Source organism: Phyllobates terribilis, unplaced genomic scaffold (assembly GCF_046119375.1).
Source record: "Phyllobates terribilis strain yellow unplaced genomic scaffold, ASM4611937v1 Scaffold_44__1_contigs__length_10104851, whole genome shotgun sequence".
Lineage (NCBI taxonomy): Eukaryota > Metazoa > Chordata > Amphibia > Anura > Dendrobatidae > Phyllobates > Phyllobates terribilis.
The window spans coordinates 7,564,509-7,576,723 of record NW_027362804.1 but is presented as its reverse complement, the minus strand read 5'-3'; positions in this window follow the sequence as shown (position 1 = coordinate 7,576,723).

Below are 12,215 nucleotides of genomic sequence, written 5' to 3'. Positions count from 1 at the left end.
TCTTCCAAGGGGCAATTAAACCGTCTTTTTAAGCTACTGCGACCTGCATGTCTCTTCCAAGGGGCATTTAAACCATCTTTTTAAGCTACTGCGACATGCACATCTCTTCCAAGGGCCATTTAAACCGTCTTGTTAAGCTGCTGCGACCTGCATGTCTCAACCAAGGGGCATTTAAACCGTCTTCTTAAGCTACTGCTACCTCCACCGCTCTTCCAAGGGGCATTTAAACCGTCTTGTTAAGCTACTGCGACCTGCACGTCTCTTCCAAGGGGCATTTAAACCGTCTTGTTAAGCTACTGCTACTGCCACCGCTCTTCCAAGGGACATTTTAACCGTGTTGTTAAGCTACTGCGACCTGCACGTCTCTTTCAGCGGGCATTTAAACCGTCTTGTTAAGCTACTGCGACCAGCACGTCTCTTCCAAGGGGCATTTAAACCATCTTTTTAAGCTACTGCGACCTGCACGTCTCTTCCAAGGGGCATTTAAACCGTCTTGTTAAGCTGCTGCGACCTGCATGTCTCAACCAAGGGGCATTTAAACCGTCTTCTTAAGCTACTGCGAACTCCACCGCTCTTCCAAGGGGCATTTAAACCGTCTTGTTAAGCTACTGCGACCTGCACGTCTCTTCCAAGGGGCATTTAAACCGTCTTGTTAAGCTGCTGCGACCTGCATGTCTCAACCAAGGGGCATTTAAACCGTCTTCTTAAGCTACTGCTACTGCCACCGCTCTTCCAAGGGACATTTTAACCGTGTTGTTAAGCTACTGCGACCTGCACGTCTCTTTCAGCGGGCATTTAAACCGTCTTGTTAAGCTACTGCGCCTTACACGTCTTTTCCAAGGGGCATTTAAACCATCTTGTTAAGCTACTGCGACTTTTAACGCTCTTCCAAGGGGCATTTAAAACATCTTGTTAAGCTACTGCGACCTGCATGTTTCTTCCAAGGGGCATTTAAACCATCTTGTTAAGCTACTGCGACCTGCAAGTCTCTTCCAAGGGGCATTTAAACCGTCTTGATAAGCTGATGCGACCTGCATGTCTCTTCCAAGGGGCATTTAAACCGTCTTGTTAAGCTACTGCGACCTCCAACGCTCTTCCAAGGGGCATTTAAACCGTCTTGTTAAGCTACTACGACCTGCACGTCTCTTCCAAGGGAAATTTAAACCGTCTTGTTAAGCTACTGCTACCGCCACTGCTCTTCCAAGGGGCATTTTAACCGTCTTGTTAAGCTACTGCAAACTGCACTTCTCTTCCAAGTGGCATTTAAACCGTCTTGTTAAGCTACTGCGACCTTCACCGCTCTTCCAAGGGGCATTTAAACCTTATTGTTAAGCTACTGCGACCTGCTCGTCTCTTCCAAGGGGCATTTAAACCATCATGTTAAGCTACTGCGACCTGCACGTCTCTTCCAAGGCGCATTTAAACCGTCTTTTTAAGCTACTGCGACTTGCACGTCTCTTCCAAGGGGCATCTAAACCGTCTTGTTAAGCTACTGTAACCTCCATCACTTTTCCAAGGGGCATTTAAACCGTCTTGTTAAGCTAATGCGACCTGCACGTCTCTTCAATGGGGCATTTAAACCGTCTTGTTAAACTACTGCGGCCTGCATGTCTCTACCAAGGGGCATTTAAACCGTCTTTTTAAGCTACTGCGACCTGCAAGTCTCATCCAAGGGGTATTTAAACCGTCTTGATAAGCTGCTGCGACCTGCATTTCTCTTCCAAGTGGCATTTAAAACGTCTTGTTAAGCTACTGCGACATCCATCGCTCTTCCAAGGGGCATTTAAACTGTCTGTTAAGCTACTGCTACCGCCACCGCTCTTCCAAGGGGCATTTTAACCGTCTTGTTGAGCTACTGCAACCTGCATGTCTCAACCAAGGGGCATTTAAACCGTCTTCTTAAGCTACTGCGAACTCCACCGCTCTTCCAAGGGGCATTTAAACCGTCTTGTTAAGCTACTGCGACCTGCACGTCTCTTCCAAGGGGCATTTAAACCGTCTTGTTAAGCTACTGCGCCTTGCACATCTTTTCCAAGGGGCATTTAAACCGTCTTGTTAAGCTACTGCGACTTTTAACGCTCTTCCAAGGGGCATTTAAAACATCTTGTTAAGCTACTGTGACCTGCATGTTTCTTCCAAGGGGCATTTAAACCGTCTTGTTAAGCTACTGCGACCTGCAAGTCTCTTCCAAGGGGCATTTAAACCGTCTTGATAAGCTGATGCGACCTGCATGTCTCTTCCAAGGGGCATTTAAACCGTGTTGTTAAGCTACTGCGACCTCCAACGCTCTTCCAAGGGGCATTTAAACCGTCTTGTTAAGCTACTACGACCTGCACGTCTCTTCCAAGGGAAATTTAAACCGTCTTGTTAAGCTACTGCTACCGCCACTGCTCTTCCAAGGGGCATTTTAACCGTCTTGTTAAGCTACTGCAAACTGCACGTCTCTTCCAAGTGGCATTTAAACCGTCTTGTTAAGCTACTGCGACCTGCAAGTCTCTTCCAAAGGGCATTTAAACCGTCTTGATAAGCTGATGCGACCAGCATGTCTCTTCCAAGGGGCATTTAAACCGTTTTGTTAAGCTACTGCGACCTCCAACGCTCTTCCAAGTGGCATTTAAACCGTCTTGTTAAGCTACTACGACCTGCACTTCTCTTCCAAGGGGCATTTAAACCATCTTGTTAAGCTACTGCAACCTGCATGTCTCTTCCAAGGGGCATTTAAACCGTCTTGTTAAGCTACTGCGACCTGCACGTCTCTTCCAAGTGGCATTTAAACCGATTTGTTAAGCTACTCCTACCGCCACCGCTCCTCCAAGGGGCATTTTAACCGTCGTGTTAAGCTACTGCGACCTGCATGTCTCTTTCAATGGGCATTTAAACCGTCTTTTTAAGCTACTGTAACCTGCACGTCTCTTCAAAGTGGCATTTAAACCGTCTTGTTAAGCTCCTGCGACCTGCAAGTCTCTTCCAAGGGGCATTTAAACCGTCTTGTTAAACTACTGCGACCTGCAAGTCTCTTCCAAGGGGCATTTAAACCGTCTTGATAAGCTGATGCGACCTGCATGTCTCTTCCAAGGGGCATTTAAACCGTCTTGTTAAGCTACTGCGACCTCCAACGCTCTTCCAAGGGGCATTTAAACCGTTTTGTTAAGCTACTACGACCTGCACGTCTCTTCCAAGGGGCATTTAAACCGTCTTGTTAAGCTACTGCTACCGCCACCGCTCTTCCAAGGGGCATTTTAACCGTCTTGTTAAGCTACTGTGACCTGCACCTCTCTTTCAAGAGGCATATAAACCGTCTTGTTAAGCTACTGCGACTTGCACGTCTTTTCCAAGGGTCATTTAAACCATCTTGTTAAGCTACTGCGACATCCTCGCTCTTCCAAGGGGCATTTAAACCGTCTTGTTAAGCTACTGCAACCTGCACGTCTATTCCAAGGGGCATTTAAACCGTCTTGTTAAGCTACTGCTACCTGCAAGTCTCTTCCAAGGGGTATTTAAGCCTTCTTGATACGCTGCTGCGAACTGCATTTCTCTTCCAAGGGGCATTTAAAACGTCTTGTTAAGCTACTGCGTCCTCCACCGCTCTTCCAAGGGGCATTTAAAATGTCTTACTAAGCTACTACGACCTGCACGTCTCTTCCAAGAGGCATTTAAACTGTGTTGTTAAGCTGCTGCTATCGCCACCGCTGTTCCAAGGGGCATTTTAACCATCTTGTTAAGCTACTGCGACCTGCACGTCTTTTTCAAGAGGTATTTAAACCGTCTTGTTAAGCTACTGCGACCTCCTCCGCTCTTCCAAGGGGCATTTAAGCCGTCTTGTTAAGCTACTGCGACCTGCATGTCTCTTCCAAGGGGCATTTAAACCATCTTGTTAAGCTACTGCGACCTGCACGTCTCTTCCAAGGGGCATTTAAACCGTCTTCTTAAGCTGCTGCGACCTGCATATCTCAACCAAGGAGCATTTAAACCGTTTTGTTAAGCTACTGCGACCTCCACCCCTCTTCCAAGGGGCATCGAAACCGTCTTGTTAAGCTACTGCGACCTGCACGTCTCTTCCAAGGGGCATTTAAACCGTCTTGTTAAGCTACTGCTACCGCCACCACTCTTCCAAGGGGCATTTTAACCGTCTTGCTAAGCTACTTCTACCTGCACGTCTCTTTCAACGGGCATTTAAACAGTCTTGTTAAGGTACTGCGCCTTGCACGTCTTTTCCAAGGGGCATTTAAACCGTCTTGTTAAGCTACTGCGACCTTTACCTCTCTTCCAACGGGCATTTAAACCGTCTTGTTAAGCTACTGCGACCTGCACGTCTCTTCCAAGGGGCATTTAAACCATATTGTTAAGCTACTGCTACCGCCACCGCTCTTCCAAGGGGCATTTTAACCGTCTTTTTAAGCTACTACGACCTCCACGTCTCTTTCAACGGGCATTTAAACCGTCTTGTTAAGCTACTGTAACCTCCACCTCTTTTCCAAGGGGCATTTAAACCGTCTTGTTAAGCTCCTGCAACCTGCACGTCTCTTCCAAGGGGCATTTAAACCATATTGTTAAGCTACTGCTACCGCCACCGCTCTTCCAAGGGGCATTTTAACCGTCTTTTTAAGCTACTACGACCTCCACGTCTCTTTCAACGGGCATTTAAACCGTCTTGTTAAGCTACTGTAACCTCCACCTCTTTTCCAAGGGGCATTTAAACCGTCTTGTTAAGCTCCTGCAACCTGCACGTCTCTTCCAAGGGGCATTTAAACCGTCTTGTTAAGCTACTGCGACCTGCATGTCTCTTCCAAGGGGCATTTAAACCGTCTTGTTAAACTACTGCGACCTGCACGTCTTTTCCAAGGGGCATTTAAACTGTCTTGTTAAGCTGCTGCGACCTGCATGTCTCTTCCAAGGTGCATTTAAACCGTCTTGTTAAGCTACTGCGACCTCCAAGTCTCTTTCAAGGGGCATTTAAACCGTCTTGTTAAGCTACTGCGACCTGCACGTCTGTTCCAAGGGGCATTTAAACTGTCTTGTTAAGCTACTGCTACCGCCAACGCTCTTCCAAGGGGCATTTCAACCGTCTTAAGCTACTGCAAACTTCACGTCTCTTGCAAGGGGCATTTAAACCGTCTTGTTAAGCTACTGCGACCTGCACGTCTCTTCCAAGGGGCATTTAAACCGTCTTGTTAAGCTACTGCAACTTGCACGTCTTTTCCAAGGGGCATTTAAACCGTCTTGTTAAGCTACTGTAACCTCCACCACTTTTCCAAGGGGCATTTAAAACGTCTTGTTAAGCTACTGAGACCTGCACGTCTCTTTCAAGGGGAATTTAAACCGTGTTGTTAAACTACTGCGACCTGCATGTCTCTTCCAAGGGGCATTTAAACGGTCTTGTTAAGCTACTGCAACCAGCACGTCTCTTCCAAGGGGCATTTAAATCATCTTGTTAAGCTACTGCGACCTGCATGTCTCTTCGAGGGGCATTTAAACTGTCTTGTTAAGCTACTGCGACCTCCACCACTCTTCAAAGGGGCATTTAAACCGTCTTGTTAAGCTACTGCGACCTCCACCGCTCTTCCAAGGGTCATTTAAACCTTCTTGTTAAGCTACTGCGACCTGCTCGTCTTTTCCAATTGGCATTTAAACCGTCTTGTTAAGCTACTGCGTCCTGCACGTGTCTTCCAAGTCGCATTTAAACTACGTTTTTAAGCTACTGCGACCTGCACGTCTCTTCCAAGGGGCATTTAAACCGTCTTGTTAAGCTACTGTAACCTCCATCACTTTTCCAAGTGGCATTTAAACCATCTTGTTAAGCTAATGCGACCTGTACGTCTCTTCCAAGGGGCATTTAAACCGTCTTGTTAAGCTACTGCGACCTCCACCGCTCTTCCAAGGGGCATTTAAACCATCTTGTTAAGCTACTGCGACCTGCTCTTCTCTAACAAGGGGCATTTAAAACGTCATGGAAACTTACTGCGACCTGCAAGCCTATTAAAAGGGGCATTTAAACCCTCTTGTAAAGCTACTGCGACCTGCACATCTCTTCCAAGGGGGATTTAAGCAGTATTGTTAAGCTACTACGACCTGCACGTCTTTTCCAAGGCGCATTTAAAAGTCTTTTTAAAAAAATTGCGACATGCACGTCTCTTACAAGGGGAATTTAAACCGTCTTGTTAAGCTACTGTAACCTCCACCACTTTTCCAAGGGGCATTTAATCCGACTTGTTAAGCTACTTCTACCTGCATGTCTCTTCCAAGGGGCATTTAAACCGTCTTGTTAAGCTAGTGCGACCTGCATATCTCTTCCAAGGGGCATTTAAACAGTCTTGTTAAGCCAATGCGACCTGCACGTCTCTTCCAAGGGGCATTTAAACCGTCTTTTTACGCTGCTGTGAACTGCATGTCTCTTCCAAGGGGCATTTAAACCATCTTGTTAAGCTACTGCGACCTCCTCCGCTATTCCAAGGGGCATTTAAACCATCTTGTTAAGCTACTGCGACCTGCACGTCTCTTCCAAGTGGCGTTTAAACCGTCTTGGTAAGCTACTGCGACTTGCAAGCCTATTCCAAGGGGCTTTTAAACCCTCATGTTAAGCTACTGCGACCTGCACGTCTCTTCAAAGGGCGATTTAAACCGTCTTGTTAAGCTACTGTGGCCTGCACGTCTCTTCAAAAGGGCAGTTAAACCGTCTTGTTCAGCTACTGCGACCTGCACGTCTCTTCCAAGGGACATTTAAACCGTCTAATTAAGTTACTGTGACCTGCACGTCTCTTCCAAGGGGCATTTAAACTGTCTTGTTAAGATGCTGCTACCTGCATGTCTCTTCCAAGGTGCATTTAAACTGTCTTGCTAAGCTACTGCGACCTCCACCTCTCTTCCAAGGGGCATTTAAACTGTCTTGTTAAGCTACTGCGACCTGCACGTCTCTACCAAGGGGCATTTAAATCGTCTTGGTAAGCTACTGAGACCTGCAAGCCTATTCCAAGGGGCATTTAAACCGTCTTGTTAAGCTACTGCGACCTGCACGTCTCTTCCAAGGGGGATTTAAACCGTCTTGTTAAGCTACTGCGACCTGCACGTCTCTTCAAAGGGACATTTAAACTATCTTGTTAACCTACTGCGACCTCCACTGCTCTTCCAAGTGGCATTTAAAGTGTCTTATTAAGATACTACTACCTGCACGTCTCTTCTAAGGGGTATTTAAACTGTCTTGTTAAGATACTGCGACCTGCACGTCTCTTCCAAGGGGCATTCAAACCGTCTTGCTAAACTACTGCGACCTGCACGTCTCTTCCAAGGGGCATTTAAACCTTCTTATTAAGCTACTGTGACCTGCATGTCTTTTCCTAGGGGCATTTAAACTGTCTTGTTAAGCTACTGCGACCAGCACGTCTCTTCCAAGGGGCATTTAAACCATCTTGTTAAGCTACTGCGACCCACATGTCTCTTCCAAGGGGCATTTAAACCGTCTTGTTAAGGTACTGCGACCTCAACCACTCTTGAAAGGGGCATTTAAACCGTCTTGTTAAGCTACTGCGACCTGCTCGTCTCTTCCAAGGGGCATTTAAACCTTATTGTTAAGCTACTGCGACCTGCTCGTCTCTTCCAAGGGGCATTTAAACCATCATGTTAAGCTACTGCGACCTGCACGTCTCTTCCAAGGCGCATTTAAACCGTCTTGTTGAGCTACTGCGACCTGCACGTCTCTTCCAAGGGGCATTTAAACTGTCTTGTTTAGCTACTGCGACCTGCATGTCTCTACCAAGGGACAATTAATCCGTCTTGTTAAGCTACTGCGACCCGCACGTCTCTTCCAAGGGGCATTTAAACTGTCTTGTTAAGATTCTGCTACCTGCATGTCTCTTCCAAGGGGCATTTAAACTGTCTTGCTAAGCTACTGCGACCTCCACCTCTCTTCCAAGGGGCATTTAAACTGTTTTGTTAAGCTGCTGCGAACTGCACGTCTCTACCAAGGGGCATTTAAATCGTCTTGGTAAGCTACTGCGACCTGCAAGCCTCTTCCAAGGGGCATTTAAGCCGTCTTGTTAAGCTACTGCGACCTGCACGTCTCTTCCAAGGGGCATTTAAACTGTCTAGTTAAGCTACTGCGACCTCCACCGCTCTTCCAAGGGGCATTCAAAACATCTTGTTAAGCTACTGCGACCTGCACGTCTCTTCCAAGGGGCATTTAAAGCGTCTTGGTAAGCTACTGCGACCTGCAAGCCTATTCCAAGGGGCATTTAAACCCTCTTTTTAAGCTACTGCGACCTGCACATCTCTTCCAAGGGGGATTTAAACCATCTTGTTAAGCTACTGCGACCTGCACGTCTCTTCCAAGGGGCATTTAAACCGTCTTGTTAAGCTACTGTGACCTGCATGTCTCTTCCAAGGGACATTTAAACTGTCTTGTTAAGCTACTGCGACCTCCACTGCTCTTCCAAGTGGCATTTAAACAGACTTCTTAAGCTACTGCGACCTGCACGTCTCTTCCAAGGGGCATTTAAACCGTCTTGTTAAGCTACTGCGACCTGCACGTCTCTTCCAAGGGACATTTAAAGTGTCTTATTAAGCTACTACGACCTGCACGTCTCTTCCAAGGGGTATTTAAACTGTCTTGTTAAGCTACTGCGACCTCCACCGCTCTTCCAAGGGGCATTTAAACCGTCTTGTTAAGCTACTGCGACCTGCACGTCTCTTCCAAGGGGCATTTAAACCGTCTTTTTAAGCCATTGCGACCTTCACGTCTCTCCCAAGTGGCATTTAAACCGTATTGTTAAGCTGCTGCGACCGGCATGTGTCTTCCAAGTGGCATTTAAACCGTCTTGTTAAGCTACTGCTACCGCCACCGCTCTTCCAAGGGGCATTTAAACCATCTTGTTATGCTACTGCGACCTGCACGTCTCTTCCAAGGGGCATTTAAACCGTCTTGTTAAGCTACTGCGACCTGCAAGCCAATTCCAAGGGGCATTTAAACCCTCTTGTTAAGCTACTGCGACCTGCACGTCTCTTCCAAGGGGGATTTAAACAGTCTTGTTAAGCTACTTCGACCTGCACGTCTCTTCCAATGGGCATTCAAACCGTCTTGCTAAACTACTGCGACCTGCACGTCTTTTCCAAGGGGCATTTAAACCGTCTTATTAAGCTACTGTGACCTGCATGTCTTTTCCTAGGGGCATTTAAACTGTCTTGTTAAGCTACTGCGACCAGCACGTCTCTTCCAAGGGGCATTTAAACCGTCTTGTTAAGATACTGCGACCCGCATGTCTCTTCCAAGGGGCATTTAAACCGTCTTGTTAAGGTACTGCGACCTCCACCACTCTTCAAAGGGGCAATTGAACCGTCTTGTTAAGCTACTGCGACCTTCACCTCTCTTCCAAGGGGCATTTAAACCTTATTGTTAAGCTAATGCGACCTGCTCGTCTCTTCCAAGGAGCATTTAAACCATCATGTTAAGCTACTGCGACCTGCACGTCTCTTCCAAGGGGCATCTAAACCGTCTTGTTAAGCTACTGTAACCTCGATCACTTTTCCAAGGGGCATTTAAACCATCTTGTTAAGCTAATGCGACCTGCACGTCTCTTCAATGGGGCATTTAAACCGTCTTGTTAAACAACTGAGGCCTGCATGTCTCTACCAAGGGGCATTTAAACCGTCTTGTTAAGCTACTGCGACCTGCACGTCTCTTTAAGGGGCATTTAAACAGTCTTGTTAAGCTGCTGCGACCTGCATGTCTCTTCCAAAGGGCATTTAAAATGTCTTGTTAAGCTACTGCAACCTGCACGTCTCTTCCAAGGGGCATTTAAACCGTCTTTTTAAGCTACTGCGACCTGCAAGTCTCATCCAAGGGGTATTTAAACCGTCTTGATAAGATGCTGCGACCTGCATTTCTCTTCCAAGTGGCATTTAAATTTTCTTGTTAAGATACTGCGACATCCATCGCTCTTCCAAGGGGCATTTAAACTGTCCTGTTAAGCTACTGCTACCGCCACCGCTCTTCCAAGGGGCATTTTAACCGTCTTGTTGAGCTACTGCGACCTGCACGTCTCTTTCAAGAGGCATTTAAACGGTCTTGTTAAGCTACTGCGACTTGCACGTCTTTTCCAAGGGGCATTTAAACCATCTTGTTAAGCTACTGCGACCTCCTCCGCTCTTCCAAGGGGCATTTAAGCCATCTTGTTAAGCTACTGCGACCTGCATGTCTCTTCCAAGGGGCATTTAAACAGTCTTGTTAAGCTACTGCGACCTGCACGTCTCTTCCAAGGGGCATTTAAACCGTCTTGTTAAACTACTGCGATCTGCATGTCTCTTCCAAGTGGCTTTTAAACCGTCTTGTTAAGCTACTGCAACCTGCACGCCTCTTCCAAGGGGCATTTAAACCATTTTGTTAAGCCACTGCTACCGCCACCGCTCTTCCAAGGGGCATTTTAACCGTCTTGTTAAGCTACTGCGACCTGCACATCTCTTCTTAGGGGCATTTAAACCATCTTGTTAAGCTGCTGCTATCTGCATGTCTCTTCCAAGGGGCATTTAAACCGTCTTGTTAAGCTACTGCGACTTGCACGTCTCTTCCAAGGGGCATTTAAACCCTCTTGTTAAGCTACTGCAACCTGCATGTCTCTTCCAAGTGGCATTTAAACCGTCTTGTTAAGCTACTGTGAACTGCACGTCTCTTCCAAGGGGCATTTAAACAGTCTTGTTAAGCTACTGCGACCTCCACCGCTCTTTCAAGGGGCATTTAAACCGTCTTGTTAAGCTACTGCGACCTGCACGTCTCTTCCAAGGGGCATTTAAACACTCTTGTTAAGCTACTGCATCCTGCATTTCTCTTCCAAGTGGCATTTAAACCGTCTTGTTAAGCTACTGTGAACTGCACGTCTCTTCCAAGGGGCATTTAAACAGTCTTATTAAGCTACTGCGACCTCCACCGCTCTTTCAAGGGGCATTTAAACCGTCTTGTTAAGCTACTGCGACCTGCACGTCTCTTCCAAGGGGCGTTTAAACCCTCTTATTAAGCTACTGCAACCTGCATGTCTCTTCCAAGGGGCATTTAAACCTTCTTGTTAAGCTACTGCGAACTCCACGTCTCTTCCAAGGTGCATTTAAACAGTCTTGTTAAGCTACTGAAACCTGCACATCTCTTCCAAGGGGCATTTAAACCATCTTATTAAGCTATTGCGAACTGCACGTCTCTTCCAAGGGGCATTTAAACAGTTTTGTTAAGCTACTGCGACCTCCACCGCTCTTTCAAGGGGCATTTAAACCGTCTTGTTAAGCTACTGCGACCTGCATGTCTCTTCCAAGGGGCATTTAAACTGTCTTGTTAAGCTACTGCTTCCGCCACCGCACTTCCAAGGGGCACTTTAACCGTCTTGTTAAGCTACTGCGACCTGCACGACTCTTTCAAGGGCATTTAAACTGTCTTGTTAAGCTACTGCGACCGCCACCGCTCTTCCAAGGGGCATTTAAACCGTCTTGTTAAGCTACTGCGACCTGCATGTCTCTACCAAGGGGCATTTAAACCGTCTTGAAAGCTACTGCGACCTGCACGTCTCTTCCAAGGGGCATTTATACCGTCTTGTTAAGCTACTGCGACTTGCACGTCTTTTCCAAGGGGCATTTAAACCGTTTTGTTAAGCTACTGCGACGTGCACGTCTTTTCCAAGGTGCATTTTAACCGTCTTGCTAAGCTACTGCGACCTGCGCGTCTCTTTCAAGGGGCATTTAAACTGACTTGTTAAACTACTGCGACCTTCACCGCTCTTCCAAGGGGCATTTAAACCGTCTTTTTAAGCTACTGCGACCTGCATGTCTCTTCCAAGGGGCATTTAAACCATCTTTTTAAGTTACTGCGACCTGCACGTCTCTTCCAAGGGGCATTTAAACCGTCTTGTTAAGCTGCTGCGACCTGCATGTCTCAACCAAGGGCCATTTAAACCGTCTTCTTAAGCTACTGCGACCTCCTCCGCTCTTCCAAGGGGCATTTAAACCGTCTTGTTAAGCTACTGCGACCTGCACGTCTCTTCCAAGGGGCATTTAAACCGTCTTGTTAAGCTGCTGCTACTGCCACCGCTCTTCCAAGGGACATTTTAACCGTGTAGTTAAGCTACTGCGACCTGCACGTCTCTTTCAGCGGGCATTTAAACCGTCTTGTTAAGCTACTGCGCCTTGCACGTCTTTTCCAAGGGGCATTTAAACTGTATTGTTAAGCTACGGCGACCTTTACCTCTCTT